This window comes from Copadichromis virginalis, linkage group LG17, assembly GCF_057382275.1.
Source record: "Copadichromis virginalis isolate Kocher_CV1m ecotype Utaka linkage group LG17, C_Virginalis_male_GT1.1, whole genome shotgun sequence".
NCBI lineage: Eukaryota > Metazoa > Chordata > Actinopteri > Cichliformes > Cichlidae > Copadichromis > Copadichromis virginalis.
The window spans coordinates 22,675,005-22,692,642 of NC_140634.1; the positions used below are offsets into that span (position 1 = coordinate 22,675,005).

The window sequence follows — 17,638 nt, forward strand, 5'->3', positions numbered from 1 at the left end:
CGAGTGACGACAGTGACAAGGCACAGAGAGAGAGAGAAACGGTCCAAATTGATTAATCGTGTCACAAATTGATGTTAAGCGCTGTCGCAGATACGGCCCTTCTCTCTTTTTTTTTGACCAACTTGGCTTTTTGAGGGTATTGTTCTGCCAATAATGGCGAGGATGGGAGGGGTTGTCGGAGCCGCTTCCGATGTCTGGCTCGATGGCGTGAATACAGAGCGAGTGTGTAATTTAATGTAAGGCGCCATTGTTACCTGGGCTTACTGTACATGACAGGTGAAAGATAAAGAAGTGTGCAGGCCAAGCTCCTCTCAACCTATATTTCAAGATGAAAAACCTGGCTGATAAATGCACCTCAGGAACAGAAGATTTAGATAAAAGTCTCTGCGAAACTAATGGGAGACTTCAGTGTCTCAGTGAAGCATTTACGCGCCACCAAAAGAGAAGGATGAGACCTTTTTGCTCAATCACTTAGTGCGTTCATCTCGAATCTTTCCTCTTGCTCTACACAGGCTTTCAGTCTTTTTCAAACTGATTTATATTCATCTCACCCTCCCTCTGATGATTTCAGTAAAACTTATTTCCCGTGAAACTTCCTCACTATATCTGCCAGTGCAGTGTGGGATCAGAACTGTGTGAGGGGGGATACAATTAAATCTTCATTTAAAGAAAAAACAGAAGTTATTTAAGTGATTTACTGACTTTTCCAGAGCAGTGATGGGCTCAGGAATCTGATTTCTGATCAAACAGACAAATCCATCTGCTTACTTTTAACCAGTCTGTTGTTTTTAACTAAGCAGCTACCTCTGTGGTCAAAAGTTCCTCAAATGGCCACTTGAGGCTGGCTCAAAAATGAGTCAACTTCCAAAGACTTCAATGTTAAAATGTCCAGATTTATAGTGTAGTTATAGCCTTGATAAAATCCGGTCAAATTACAGTAACTTTCATAACAGCTTTACCCAGCTACTGTCTGTTAGGCCTCACCTACTCTATTTAGAGTCACTGACATCAACCTCTCCACCAGGTTTGCACTGTTGGTGGCTTTTGGAGCATTTTTAATGCTCAAACAGTTGCTGCTCTTGCTGTGTGGTGCAAAAATGTCCAAGAGGTCTGTGTTTCAGTCATGGTGAGTCAATTTTCTTTCTCGGCCATAAAAGGTTGATGGGGTATTTTTATCACCTGGCCGGGCAGCAAGGACACTTTGTGAACATGGTAACTCGAGATGTAGGATCTTCAAATTAAGACCTTAGGTGCAGCTACTAGAACTCTCATACAATTTTAAATTTCAGTGACCTTGACCTCAAGGTCAAGATCAAAGGTCATGTTCTTCAAAATGATTGCAAAATCTCAAAAAGGAAGTCAGCTAGGATTTTCAAATTTGTAACATAGGTGCATCCACTAGGAGGCTGAGGTGTAGCATGACCAACAATATAACTTTATGTGTCACCACAGTGGCTCATCTGCCTCCACCTCACCCCATCTTGAATGTCCTACTCTGTCACACCAACCCCCCCCCCCCCCCCCCCCCCCCCCCACCCGTTTTTTTTTTTTTTTTTTACTTTGCTGTAAATCATAGGGTTACGGTTGGGGGTAGGTTTGGGGTCATCACTGATGATGACTTAGGCCTCACAGTATTAATTCTTGTTAGTATCATTTGCTTCCTGTTTGGGCTTTTTTAAGCTTCAAGAAAACCCAACGACTCGTGCATGCGTTTCACATTAAAAGCATCTGGCTCCAAGGACACACTTTACTTAGCGCTGAGTCATTTGAAGTGTGAAACAGCTGCAGAGATACCTACTTTTATTGACAGTAGATTGAAAGTCATACTAATGTGGAAAGATTTCTGCATCAAAGGAATCAGTGTTGCTGAAATGCATCAGATTTGCTGTGTGAGCATCATGGTACATCAGCAACCTGCTTAACTTTGCATTTTATCATTTCTGTGAGAACTGTTATTGCTTGTGAGCTTTAATTATCTTGATGTGGCATCAGAACAGTAATCAAAACATTTTGTAGTCTGTGAGCTAATCAGCTAAAGAATAACTGAGATGGACACAACCCCCTGTCCCTGAAGTACGTCCTTGCCATCTCTTGACAACCTCCTCTCTGGTAAACTCTGAAAATGAAGTCTGGTGTGGTGCCATATCTCCTCCTCCCGCCCATGTCCATCTGTGTTTTCTCCTCCTTCGTTCAGTCTCCTGTTTAGATAGAGGAGCTTTGGGGGAACCCAGGGGACAGGAGGTGAGGTCCGCAGATAGAGGACCCCATTGTGGTCCAACGGGAAATGCATTGTGGCTGGATTTGTCCAGTTTTATGTAAAAGCAATACTCTTTTCACCTGAACTAATACAAGCTGTGGCGTAAGCCCCTTACTGCCATGTGCTGCATTTTTCCCCTAATCTCTCTGGATTCAGCAGCGTCCCCACATACCTCAGGGCACTCACTGATAAAGCTTTAACTCTATACTACTCTCCCTCTTTTTCTCTCACTCCCTCACTACTCGCCCAGCATCGTTTGCAGTCTCTCGCCCCTTGGCTTTTTTCTCTTCCTCCTCTTTTTTTCTTTCCCAGGACACCGATGAAGCAGCCTAGCAAAAAATTAAAGTGATCAAGAGATTTAGAAGGACGAGGAGAAAATCACTTTGTGAATTCCATCTACGAGAGGAGATGAGAAACGTTGGGGGAAGAAGGGAGAGTGGCAGAGAAAAGAGAGGCAGTGGGATTTTTGAACTTGGAGTAAATCAGCTTCTGCATCATGTACTATTATGGAGCAACACAGGCCATACACAGCTGATTGATTTTAGCGTTGTAAATTCACCACTGGCCCTGTGATTCTTTTTTTTTTTGGATTCTATTTATCTCCTTTTTTGTCTTTTGGTAGATTAAAAGGTCTGAAGAATGAAACATTTAAGTATAAACGTACCTGCAGTTTGTCTAATGGCCACTTGAGGCTGGTGAGTCAATCCCTGTAGACCTCTGTCAACTTTACAACATGTAAACAAAGGGTTTTGTCCGCTCTAGCCACTTCACTCCTTCCAACCCCTGTAAAGTGGTGATTTTATTTTTTAAAATGACCTTATTAAATTTTATTAACAATTAAAGCTATGTATTACTTTGGACACTCTAACCATTTGCATTTTTATCCAGTTTTCTAATAAATACTATAACTTACAGTGGATAACTGCCCAGGACTTGAGCATCTTATTTGTTATTAATGAATTAGCAGGTATGCTCTGCAATGTGCCCACACTGTCTGTGCCTCAGTGGATAGCTTAGCCCTCCGCCCTCTTGTGAGTCTGGCTTGTGGATTCATTAATCAATGTGTTGCATCATGTTGGCTCTGTCCATCTGTTTTATACAGTTTGTGGTTAAGAACAGTTTGCAGAAATAGGATTTCACTCACGAACAGCTCAAGTGCGCGAGATGTAAAAATAACAAGGACAGTCTGCATTTTTATTAAATGCATAATCTTATTTTTAAGCTGCTCTGATATCTGAGAACATGCCTCGCCTCGTTCTCCTTAGATGCCTTCAGATTTGTTAAAGTTCTGCTGAGGTGTTTCCATCAGGCATGTTTAGCTATGCGCAGGTAGGAAGGCTCCTTTCTCTCATCAGCCATGATTTGTCAAAGCAATTTGGAGTCTTGCAGGAGCTACTGTAGGTCCTCCTCTTAAGCAACCGAAAGCACACAGCACTGACAGGATCTTTATTTAAATAAAGATCCTGTCAAGAGAGATTAACTGTTCACAAGCCCACACAGGGACATCATGCCAGAAACTACAGATATACCACTGCCTAGCGCTTCTACATCATTTCCTCTGAGGTCTTCCTCTCTGTCCTGCTCTTGAGCATGACTTTTTTAAATGTTACTTTCTCTGCTTTTTTTTTTCTATCTGCTCCTAATCTACCTCAAGCTTGTAGGCTGTCTTCCCAGTGCATGTTTCTTGATCTGGAGTCCGGGATTGGATTGCTCAAGAGAGGAGAATTTCTCCTCTCTGAAGTTAAGCATAAAAATGCGACATTTTCTTTCTCCTTCACCTCGTCCTCACTTTGGTCCCTTCGGTTCCCTCTCACTCCCTGCTCTGCTTTATCTTGTCCTTGTGCTTGTCCTCTCCCTTCATCTTCCTCCTTCAACTAAAGAATCGAGTATCCTTTGAAGCTATTTTACTTTTTTTCTTCTCACTTTGGAGGCGACAAATACATGCAAAATCTATTTTTGTAGATGTATGTTCCATATGTGCGCTATTCTTTACATGATCATTAAACTGATTATCTGCCATTCCAGTGCTCTTGCTTGCTGTTCATTAACCTGTACGAATTTCATATGCAGTTCGCATGTTTTCATTCAGGGAGTAAAAATTTATCATATTTATAGCTACTTAAGCTTAAAATCTAACAGAGCATTTTATCACACAGAATCAGAATGCAAGTTTTATAGGAAAGCACTGGAAATTATAAAGTGTTTTTCTAATTATATTTTGAACCCTCAGTATGCTACTAAAAATCCTATTTGACATTATATTTAATATTTATCATTATAATATTTATTTATTATAATATTTATTATTCCTCAAGCTTTTTGCTCTCCTTATCCATTTTTCTCACTTCCAGACAGATAGTTTCCCTTAATTTTCACTGACTGGGTTTCATTGTTTTCATTGGGTTTGAAAGAGTCACACTTGCCACTTGCAACAGGAGTGAGAGGAGTCAGGTGGTTCCTCTTAGGGAGATCAGCGCTCTCCTACAGTCATTGCAAACCTATTGTTTTTTCCACTTCTGTACTTAAAGCTTGTCAGCTGTTGCCAAGTGGCTGGCTGGTCACAAGCAGCACGTCTTCTGCTACAGTCATTGAAACAGTAAAAAAAAAAAAAAAAGGCGTATATATATAAAAGAAATATTATTTAAACTTTATTATGTGTTTTCCCCAAAAATACATGCAAAACATTTGGAATAAGATGCAAGAAAAACTGGAACCTGCTCATTAAATTATTGTTTCCTACCCACTGCAAGAGGTCAGATTATCCACAGGTTGAAACCAAATCTATGTCCAAACTTAAACGCTACATAAATAAAAATGTGAAGCCATGAAAACCATGTCATGAAGCTCATAAAGCTGTAGTTACTGAGTCATATGAGTGTTGCCGACTTTTACCCACTATTCCCCGCTCTGTAACTTTACATGGTCTTCCACTTCATGGCTGCGTTGCTGTGATTCCTAGAGGCTTCCTCTTTGCTGTAATACCACTTAGAGTTGATTGTGTATTGTGGAGGTGATCTAGAAGAGAAGAACTGTGTGAACCTGTGACCATGACTAATTCAAAGATAAAGTGGTGTGACCTGATACTATTTTCCATGCAGTGCATGCATACAGTCAAGTACACACTAGTCAATCACAGCATTATATCTACCTGTCTGATATATTGTAGGTCATCCACATGCTGCCAACTACCTCTGACTTGGACATTATACCTCTGGGAATGTCCTGTGATGTCTGGCATTAGGACATTGTCAGTGGATCCTTTGATCCTCCAGGGATTGTTAAGGCACATCCCACAGATGCTGGATCAGATTGAAATTTGGAGTATGGAGGCCAGGGCAACACCATCAGTTCTTTATTGTGCCCTTGAGCCAAAACCATGACAGTTTTTGCAGGGTGACAGGGCACATTCTCCTGCTGGGGGAGACCACTGCCATTGGGGAGTGCTTTTAGCACAGGATGTGCTTAGTGGGCCATAATGTGAATATGGGTGGTACATGTCAAAATAACATCCACATGAGTGGCAGGAGCTAAGGTTTCCCAGTAGAGCATTGCACCGTAATGAGATAATCAGTGTTATTCACGTCACCTGTCAGTGGGTTAATTGTTGTGATTGATAGTTGCTGATTTTCTTTGCCGTGTTAAAGTTTTATGGTAGTAACACAAAGAAAGACACTGTGCGTCTCATGGGCGGGTGGCTATGATGGTGGGTGGGCGGCATGGGTGAAGGTGGGAAGCCGTGTATCCACATATCACTGCTTCCCATCAGAAAATTTTCTATCAGCAGATAAAACAAGAAGGAACAACACCTCGGACAAGATACGCCTTCGCTAATCTCCCACACTTATCAGCGTTCCCCCCACTAATATCGCCTCCTCCAGTTTTCCCTGTGTTACTCCCCACCTCCACTCCACTGAGTCCCCACCCACACGACCCCTCCCCGAACACACACTTTGACGCGCGCGCGCTCACACACGTCGCCCGACTCCTCTCCCACCACGCCATTGTGAGAGCCGGCCGCCCTGGCAATGTGCTCCTGTGTGATACTGAGAGAGGGCAATTCAGCTCCTCATAAAGACCAGGCTATAATCTCCTCCCAAAGACAGGTCCACCTACCCGGTCCACATACACACACCTCCACGAACACACAGCCTCACCGTGTCCTCACCGTGCTACACCTACACACATACACGGTGACGACTTAAAGCTGCACCCAGAATGACACGCACCATTATAAATAGTCTAATCTATATGGTAATAGTGTTGTATTCTACAAGCAGAGAATAGGGATAAGATAACATTGTGACTTCAGGGTTTGTACTGCCTTCTATGGTAATTGTTATCAAAGGTTATTTGGGATGACATCGGCGGCTCCTTGTGATTGGCTGGGCCCTGTTATTTACGATATGAATTATGATAACCATGATGTCTCTCTGTTCCTCTCCCTAGCCGGTGCCTCGCCAGCCGCCAGATACAATAAATTGCTATCGTTAATCACAGCGCTTTGTTCTGCCATGATTACCCCTCCACCGCAATAAGAGTTTTATTTAAAGGAGAATATGGATTTGTCATCCTTCTGGCTGCAAAATGAAACTGACAATATTTTATGTCCTGACATTTAATTTGTAAAAGCGGACGCAGGCTGCATTTGCATTTTATGACACACTCTTCCTCTTTCTCCCTCTCTCGTTCTCTCTCCCTCACGCTGATCTATCTCTCTTCCCTCCTCCTCGATGTCTTCCTCTCCTTTTATACATAGAGTGGAGGTGACATTTGTGGATCAGGTTGGGGCTGGAACGAGAGCAAAGGAAAGGGAAAAGGCGGTGAATGCTGCTGAATGGCGGCCAAAGTTTACTTGTTTTATCAGGATGCTGTTATTTTGCTCTAGCAAGTGTCCGGGCCAACCAAGTGAACTAAAAATAGCAACGTTGGTTGATTTATATAACAATGCAGAACGAGGTTTCTCTTATCCTAACGGTATCGATATTTTCTTCAAGATTATACTGATAACTAGATATTAGGATGCCAATGATTACTTGATGTGGGGAGGAAGGTTTGGGTGGAGTTTGGTGAGTTTTTAATGTACAAGATCAGAGCTGTAGCTCCAAATGAGCTAATTTTTAGAGAATTATGTGCAATAGCTCTATGCTCTATTCATTGAAACTTCAGTAAAGTGAATTCCAAAGACTGTTTCTATCTCACCGTCAACCTCCTTCCAGTAGAGACAAAACAGGATGGAGCCATCTCTTCCGCCTTCTTACATCAGGCAGAATGGACGGCCTTCACACCGTGATATTTCCGTACTATGCCGTACTATGTGACAGGATTTAATAGGCTTGCAGAAGAAGTTTCATGTATATAGATGGTAATACTGATAATACCTACTGAAACCACTTATCTGTTCTTCCACAGTTTTTTTTCCAATGCTACATCCTTCTCCACGCTGGTTGGTGCAGTGAGGATAACAGGTGGACGTTATAATAATACCAAAGTTTCTGCTGCCATAGCTGGAGCAGACCATCATCTTGGCTGCATGTCTGATTTAATTTGCTTAAGTTTTAATGGTTCTAATACTGAAGTGTTATATTATATTAAAAATTGAATTCCTATTGGTTGTTTTGTAAACGTGTAGCAGTCACAATTTAAATCTCTTACAAAAGATCCCAGGAATAAATACACTAAACTCCATGTTTAACAGCAGGCTAGTTAGTGCTAATCCTTAATAAAGGTACCAGCTTTTGTCTATCACCATCTCCCCAGAGTAACATTTAAACCTTGTTCTTCTTTCTTTTGACACACAAGACTGAAGCCACCCTCACTCTGCCAAAGAGCAGAGAAGGATGGCACAACTAGAATGACAGAAAATATACAACATCCATTCTTTTTCCCCAAATCTGCGATAAATTAAGTATTTGTTCTAGGAGGAATATTCAGCAAGTATGAAGTTTCTTTCACAGGTAGTCCTGCATTCACACTTTTTTTTCACAATGTTTTTGTGTGTTTGAAGTTTGCTGAAAGTGATTTGTTGTTGACATTCAGTTCAAAAGTCCTGCATGGACTATTAAAAATAAATAGACACATTAAACAAACCCAGCAGCAGACGCACACTCTAATCCTCTTATTTGGCTGAGCAAAATAAAAATGACTGGTTTGGTTTGCTTGTTGATGGTTATGAAAAATGAACATCTTCAGCGAAATGTTCTCACTCACAAAGAGTAATATTTTACACCAGGTGATGATTCGTCAACATATTACGCTTTACTTAAATCGCTTTGGAAAACATGATTTAACATCATCAAAGTGCTGGTTAGGTTAGGGTTAGGGCTGGAATACATGCCTGGAGCGTGTATTGCAGTGGGACCGTCATTCTACTGAATTTCAGCCATAACCCGCGTAGCATAAGAACGCGGAAGGTCGCCTTTCGCGTTCCTCAGGAACGCCACGGGACGTGAGAAATGGTCAGGATGTTATGCCTCGAGAGTGAGAACAGGCTGTCTTCATAGGTGTGACAGGTCAGCGCTGAACCAAGCAAATGAAAGTTAACAGATCAGGTTTAACACGTTATTGTTTATGTAGATAAACTTTGTTCCACTTGAACGTTGAAGTCAAAATGATTCGCATGTCATGTTTTTTAGTATCTGTTGGTCCGATGGTCCTATCTTAGCTTTTTCTGCATTGTTTTCACTGCATTATTTATGTGATTATGTAAACTGAGCAAACAAGCATTCACACAACATATTTTCTGATCTGCTCACAAGTTCCTAAACAGACCAACAGGGTTGCTCTGTCTTCAGAGACAGAATGAAATTAAATGCATCTGTCTTTGTCTTTTTCGTTAGCACTTAAACAGAGAGCCGCAGAACGTCTTTTCCACATGTGCTCCCTAATTACTACTGCATGTTTTTTAAAATAATCAGCAACACTTTCAAGACATTTCCAGGGCTCAAAAAGTGCTAAAAAACATAGGATTTTGAGTGACTCCTGAAGTGCTTTTTTTTTCTTCTCAGTTCATCAACATAACCTTTGTTTAGCTAGAAGGTCTAACAGGGACATCCAGGCGACGTTCAAGAGGTACCTCGAGCCAAAATTGAGGTCATATCCGTGAACTATTTTCTAACAATGACTGTCAGCCAGTGATGTTTAGGAACAAGTCATGTTAAGAGTTGACACCAGAGAAAAAGTGATGAAAATATCAAATAAAATGTGATTTAGTATTTTACGTCAAGAATAGCGCTTTCAGCAGGAAACAGTCGTGAATGGTTGAGAAAGTTTGTTAACCTTAGCTAAATACAGGTAATCTGAATAAAACCAGTAGGAGGTGATCCAGTTTAAGACGTGTTGTTGTCAACGGGGTTCATGAGTCCTTCAGACAGGATGGTGCAGGTGCATCAGGTGAAAAGGGTTGAACTACACCCTTTAAATTCCCTTTAAATATCATTAACATGGTCTCAATATTAACAAGGAGCCTCAATATAATCGAGTCTTCTACTGTTCCATACTTAAACAGGCTATCATGTTCTCTCACACACACACTCACGCACACTGTGAGGGATCTTTGGGAGATAACTATAGTGAAGTCAAGCTATTTCCTTTTCCTGTTTGTGTGGTGCCAGGCGAGACACCCTGCTGCCACCGAGGAATGTTGATAATGCTTGCCCTGGGCACTAAATGCACGCACGCACACACATTTATACACATCACTACACACAGACAGTAACAGTGAACGCCCATGTTATTCCACCAGCGGCAAAAAACTTAATACATGTAAACATGATGGGGAATAAACTCGATGAAGAACAAAAAAAAGCCTCCAGAGAAGACGAGACTTTGAGTGACTTTGACCCTACGTAGCCTCAGCTGACTCCGGCACACACTCACACACACACTCAACAGCGTCCCTCTCTTTCTCTCAACTCCACCTTCCTCTCACTTTCCTGACCTTCCAGTCCAGGGGGGATGGAAAGAGACAGCGAGCCCACTGGAACCTTGGGCTGAGTTATGCAGGAGTGAGCTTTGAATAATTGTCCTGCAATATGAGTGTCTCTGATTAATTGCTTGAGATAAGGTCTGCTTTCCTCCCCACTCCTCTCCATCTGTACTACCCCCGCCCGCCTCCCAACCCTCCCCAACTCCAGCTCCCTGGCCTGCCTGCCTGCCTGCCTGCCTGAGCTCCCATAATCAGCCCGGACTACTGAGAGAGAGAAACTATTTAACTGACCCTGTCATCTCGGAGCACGATGATGGCTGTCCTAATTACTCAACAATAACAAAGGCCCTCATTTAGCTCTGACGATGGCTGCCTGCAATCAGCAGTTCTATGAATAACTTAACAAATAGGAATGAGGGTGGGAAAGAAAAAAAACGTATTTACAGGCACATTAATTCAAGGCCAAAAGACAATACTTGTCACCTCCAGCTAACTTGGGATTCAGGTGACAATCAGTAGGTAAGCGTGTGTGTGCGTAGGCTTGTGTAATGTGTGTCTAAGGTCCCGCACATGCACGTAAGTTGAGGTTTGACTAAGTAAAAATCCTAAAACTATTTGTCTATGCATGCTTTTTCATGATGGAACTGGCCATATGTGTAATTTTATGCCTAAATGTCACCGTGCATGTCGTTATCCAAAAGCAATAAAAAAAAATAGTCAATCGTTGCTTTCATTTAAATAAAATGATTAGAAATGAAGGACATAACACATCTATAAATGTAACCAAACTGTTTTTAAGAATTTCTAAAAATGATCAAAAACTGTGGCTATTGCTTTAAGACGATCGTAGTGAGGGTTTACAGTTTTGCTGCCATGATGGAAGTTCACTTTCTTTAAATTGATGCCAAAGGTAAGTGTTTACTTTAGCAATGTGGGAAAGATTTTCACATACATGATAACTTTAAAAATAATCAAGAACAACTGAGGTTCATCACTCAAACACAAGTGTTAATGCCAAATTTGAAGGTTTATATCACAATTTTGCATTCATTATACCACTAAGTAGCAGTTTAAAGCGAAATTATCAGGAAACGACATAGTACTAAATGATCAAAAGTTCCTTTTTCTTTAGGAAAAGGCTTTACATTCACATTTTAAGCAAAAATGAAAAAGATGAAGCATTGCAAAATCAGATTAAGAGACACTTTTAAATAAACAGGAACATAATACAAACTTATTTACTACAGTTATTAAAAATTTGGTTTTAAGTGTGTTTTGAAGATTACTCCATGACCCGACACAAATCATAAAATCTTCCCGTAAAGTAAAAGTAGTCATTACTGATAGTACACAAAAGTTACAACATGTTCTTAATGATGCAAAAATAAAAGCATTTTAAAGATTATAATATCTGTAGCTTTGTACTTGATAACTTGTAAAAAATACAACATTTTATAAGCCGATGATATTTCTATATAAAACCAAATCTTCCTAGTAACTATAAAATAAATGTAGTTTAGTGAAAAACTGTAGAGGATGTCAAAACTAAAGTTAAGTTCAGCGCTTCAGTGAATACAGCAGTTTATTCATAGAATAACAACAAAAATAAAACTGAGTTTGTTATAATAAAAATCTTAATGTGGATAAGTTACATTTAAAATAGGACATGACCGAACATGTTTCCTTTCACTGATCCCTACAAGCTAAACATGGTGGTTTGGTCAGGGACTGTTTATTTAAGGCGTATCAGTTAGCTTAATATGTCATAGATAACCAGTTATAAGCTATGTGCACTCTTCAGTTTGTATAAGAGAATGGTGATACTGGCCAGATGAGAATCAGATTTTTGATTAAAAAAAAAAAACAAATATATGTCAGCCGGACATGCTGGTTGAATCTCGGTCTTTGTGTGCAGTTGTGTTTCTGCGTGTTTCAGAAGCCATCGGCTGCCGAAGTATCAGCCTCTGTAACCACAGATAGCACCTGGCCTTTGTTGAAAAGACTATTTACATATCAAACACCCTCCCGCCTGTTGTTGCTCCCCGCATGGAAGACGCAGACAGAAAAGACGGGAATTTCTTCGGGGGAAAAAAATATAAACTAAACAAGGAAGTGAAAAGAGTTATAATGAAGGCAGGCAAACTGTGTGGAGCTCCGTTTACTGATAAACACACTGGGCCTTTATAGTGTTACAATAAAATGGCACACCAGGACACAGGCACACAAACGCACACAAACAGGGCGGTGAAGACAAGTTGTATAAAGTTTGACTAGAATTTCAGAAGCTTTTATTTTCTTTTTTTTTTTGGTTGGGCGGTGGGGAAGGGGACGATAGAGAGAAAAGGGGGAAGTAGAGGAAGTGGGGGAGTCGGGGGAAGCCAAGCGTACACTTGACACTCAGCTAATGGTAAATCCTCAGCTTTATACTGTAATTTACTGCAGAGCCTTCAGGCCAAACAGCCTTTGAAGTGCTTGGAAATGTCAAATCAATTATTACTTAAATGAAAAAAAAGGAAAAAAAAGAATTCAATTTACGCGTTTCATGATAATCGGTAACATTTCTAGATAGAAAAAAAAAAGCAAAGCAATTTAAAGCGATTTGAGCCCCGGCTCCATTTTTCTCTGCAATTCTTTTTTTATTCGTCCTACACAGATATGCTGATTGGAATATAAAGTTGTTGATGATTGTGTCTTTTCTTCGTCTTCTCCTTTCTTGTGCCATCGTGATCGCAGAGTAAAGAAAATCAATTTGGCAGTATAATACTCTTCATCAATTGGAACTGGGCGATAATGATGTTCTACACCTGCGAGTGTGTGTGTGTGTGTGCTCTAAGTGAGAAGTGTTAGGGAGAGTAGCATGGAACAATACGCCTTCTTCATGATTCATTATGTCCTAATGTCGTTACATGAATAAAGACAGCTCGTGCCCTCTGAATTACACACTCCTCGCGCTAATGGTTCTGAAAATAGGCTGAGCGCAGCCCTCCTCGCCTCGATGTGCTCTTTGTTCATGGACAGGTAAAGCAGACGAGCTGCGAAGTGTGACGCTTTTCTCCGAGTATTGCTCATGACATCTGTATCGGCGCATCGCTTCCCGTGAAAGTCAGAGGCCTGAACTTTCAGTGAGTCATTCCTCTTTGCTTGGCCTTCAGTGAAGCTGCTGGCTAAAGAGTGCGCACAAGAATGAGATAGTATGTTTTCATGCTAAACTCAGAGGTATTTAGCTGTGCACATAATTTAGAATTCATAGCCCAAGACTTAAATATTTAGCAGGTTGTCATGTACTATTTCAATCATTGTGTCCAATACTTTTTGTCAGTAGGAATTAATATTGGCCCTACCATGTGACACACCACATTAGCCTTTCCTACACAGGACAAATTTAACAACGAGCATATTAGCCAGCTAGCTCGTTGCCCAGCAAGGAGATATATTTGAGTCAGTATACATCATTAAGTTGCACCCAAGACAAAACCAGCCAAATCTGCGTTCAGATTTTGCTGCAGCCCTTGGGAAATTTTCTTCCCTCTGAGGGATCCTTCACCCCAAAAAGTCTGAGAAACTCTGGCTACTCCAGCTAAAGTCACAGCGCATGCATTTATGTTCCCTAGTGCCCACAATGAGACAAGCCTTGGATGACAAACCTTTAGCAGCTCCACTTACGGGTCACAACATGAGATCATCTGCCGCCATCTCACCCTGTCCCTAGCATCCTCCTCCATGAATCTACATCCATGAACCTCTCAATATTCATCAAACCATCTCAGCTTCGTCTCTCTGTTGTCTCTCTCGCTTCCTCTAACTCAACCAAAGCACAGTGCTTTACAAAATATGCAAGAAAACCGCTCCCACTAAAGTTGCAAACAACAAACTTCTTTAATTTGGGAGCAAAAACACACTGTCGAGCACAACCAGGCTAGGCAGGATAACATACTAACCAAACGTAAAATGGCTCATACAGCATCACCGGACCAATCCCTAGTAACAATATTGTGAAGCTGGAGTAGAGTTTACTTATTCTTAAACTGTTAAGTATTGAGTAGTTTACTTGAAATGTACAATGCAAGCACTCCTTAGGCTGCTTCTGTGCTTGCATTTGTCACCACTATTGCCTATTGCACTGTAACGCTGCTGCAGGTATATTGTTTCAGTAGATTCACATAACAGATTAGTTAGTGTGTCAGCAGTGACAGTAGCTCACTGGAAAAGAATGATGGAGAATGTGATTCATTTATTTACACTTATATAAATACTGTTTCCTGCAAGCTGCAAGCATTAATAAAAAGCTGCTCAGTATTTTTATTGTATATCATCACAAACATCTAATAATCTATTCCAAATAGCTCTCTCTCTCTCTACACACACACACACACGCACATATATATATATATATATATATATATATATATATATATATATATATATATATATATATATATATATATATATATACATGTAATTTTGAGGGTATATCGCTCAGTTCAAATCCATAATCCTCATCAGTTTTCAGTTCTCAAATGAGTTAAAACACTGATCAGTTGCCTCTACATAACTAAATACATAAGCAGAAATATGAAATATGATATTGAAATCAGTCTTTATGTAGACTTTCAAAGTTCTTTTAATTAGAAGTCTCAAGACTGGAGTGGCACTTTGACCACTCTGGTAAAAAAAAAACAAACAAAAAAAAAAAACGAGAGCTCTCATGCTTTAGTTTCCACCTTCCTCAAACCCTCTTCTTTTGTTATTTTTGCAATTAATGTATACCAAAAAACAAAAAAACATGTGATTCTAGACCTCTGGTGGCTCATGAGTTTGGTTTTGCTGGTACATCATTTTGTTCTCAACAAATTACAGAATGTCTGTCAGTAAGGTTTTTCATCTTTAATACTTCATTCATCAAGATGTGATGATGTGTCATTAAGTTTTGTTTTAGTGTTATGCCATTCAATACCATTATTACTTTACTTTCCCAAAATTTGACTTAATTTTTTCCAAAGAAGACTCCTAAGTAGAAAACAGCATTGCAACATTCAAAGGGAGAAGTCACTGACTCATCATGCTGTAAAATGAGACTTGTTTTCTCCTTCGTTTCTCTGTCAAAAGAAAGGAGAATGTAATCGTTCCATTTGTTTGTCTGTTTATTCGTTAACAGTCTGGCGTCCATGGTTTTCAAGTTATCATTTTCAAAGTTTTTGTGACGGTGGATACCAATAACGACTCGAGCTGATTTGTTTTTGATGAAAATCTGGTCAAGGTCAAGGTCACACTAAATGTGAAAATCAGTAAAAACGTTACATTTCCCACAGTTTATTTTGAACAACGCCTCCAGGGACATGAGTACTTATGCTAGCTAACCATTTGACCACGACCTTCGTTCGTGATCAAAGTCAGAGTCGACTTTGAAAAAAAATTAAAGAAACCATATTAAGTAATATGTCGTATGAAAAGGCATGGAGAGACAATTTTCATTTTTTCAATATGATGCCCTACAATTTGACAATGACGCCATACAGAAAAATGTCATAAAATGTCAGGTTTTTACAGCTTCTAAAAACCAAAGATTTCAACCAATACTGCACCAATCATATGGGTATGAGCATGTAACGCTTCAAGGCCTTCAGTGAAGCTGCTGGCCAAAGAGTCAAGGTCAAAGTCAAAGTCAGAGTCATACAAATTAGGAAAAAGCTGCAGTTCCCATTGGATAATCTCTTAAAGGAGTATAAGTCAGTGGGGAACAAAAGCGCTTCCTTTGTTTGAGCTCTTTCAAACTTTAACATTTTTTCAATATAACATTATATTCACAATGACACAGTGACACTAGATTTCCACATTACCAATCCTAACATCAATTTGATTTTGTTAGATATACTGTAGTGTCTGTAGAAAGTACAGTCTATTGTTGTGTGAATCTGGTGATTGGCATGCCTAAGATTATTGAAATCTTGCATCACACACTGAGGTTCGTGGTCACTTTTCTGAGCTACTAAAACTGCACACAAATGCAGCATTGCAGACATTTCAATCAAGCCAATCAAAGAAACATCAACCACATGCAGTTTATTGGTGTGTAACACATTTATGACTTTAGGTCATGAGAAACAATTTCAAGACGAATCCTTGGCATCACATTTCTTCGACATTTACGTGGAACGAGAAAAGAAGAGGAAGTCCAGCACGCGCCATATTCACATGTCCCTCCTGAGTCGCTGTACTTTATTTTCAGGAGTTTCCACATCTGAAGTTGTTTCAATGTCATTTTGGGAACAGAAAATGGAAGAAATATTATCACAAACATTTCAATTTGCTATCTGACAGTGAAAACTACTACTACAAAGCCAGCAGGGAAGATGAGGGAGAAGATGCGGGCCGATACCAAACTACTGCATCAACAAGAAAAACTTTACAATGGCAGCTTGGATGGTGAGTGGAGGACGACACTATTAATAATCTCCTCTCACTAGAGACAGAAGACAAAACAAGCATTTTATCCAACTATTCTTTTAACCAGGAAGTGAAACTGTTTTGTTAGAGATCCTCGGACCAAGATAGGCAACAGAGAAAACCTGCACTAGCATCGAGAAGCACATTCCTGGAGTTGTGTTACTTTGAGCATAACTGTCTGAAAAAAAATAAAACTACTACAAAATAACATTTATTGGCAACCAATTGCACTTCTGAGTAGTCCAAACTGTCCAGGGGAAAGGCCACAAAGGAGCAGAAAGCTGAGAGCTCAAGAAGCTAAAATGAAAAGAGTAAAGACAGGGGGGGAAAAAACTCTCTAAAGGTCTATTATATATGACTCATGCAACATTACCCATATGATAGCAAATATTTTAACAAAAGGTTCCTATTGGTCACACAATATTATCTCGCCCCTGGCAGAAGGTCGACCACCCTGCGTGACCACTCAGACGGTCTCAGTGACTCCTGGCCTGAGTCAGCTGCCTGGATGAGGAGGCAGGAAAGAGGGCAGACAGACACACTGCCAGGCACCCACATCTCTTTCTCTCTACTCCCTTTTGTGTACCGTGTGGAATAACATACCTTTTACCCCCTCCCACCATCATTCCCTCCCTCTCTGTAAAGCGATCGGGGCCTCTGATAGTGATGGTGATTACAAAACCACAGGAGCAGCCTCCCCACCAAAACAAAGTGTTTTTCAGCTTCTGTTTTTTTCAGGACCTGGCGCCACCCGGAGTACCGTAAACAATAAACACGGGCCAACGCGAGGCCGTCCTCCACGTTTTTCTCTAGCTGATTCACTCCAGGGGAACACGCACACATCATCACAGGTACAGTGTCTCATTGTGAACAATTGCATTCAGAGTCAGAGCGTGCAGACTGACTGACAGCTATAAGTTCATGCACTTCCTGTGAACTTGTCATCAACCAAACACATGCACACACACAGGTGGCCTCGGCTAAGTTTTGCTTTGCCGCGGCTTATCGACTTC

General features: G+C 40.5%; 1 long non-coding RNA gene across 2 annotated transcripts in view; it reads left to right on the forward strand.

The window, feature by feature from the left end:
* Positions 1-17,367, forward strand: part of LOC146689410 (uncharacterized) — a 45,683-nt gene extending 28,316 nt beyond the window's left edge. The window contains exons 3-4 of one of the 2 annotated variants that reach the window (XR_014916181.1): positions 16,500-16,604; positions 16,714-17,367. This is a non-coding gene — a long non-coding RNA (uncharacterized LOC146689410). Of the gene's footprint in view, positions 1-16,499 lie in introns of both variants that reach the window. The other variant, XR_014916180.1, reaches the window with a different exon arrangement.
* Positions 17,368-17,638: the final 271 nt, after the last annotated feature.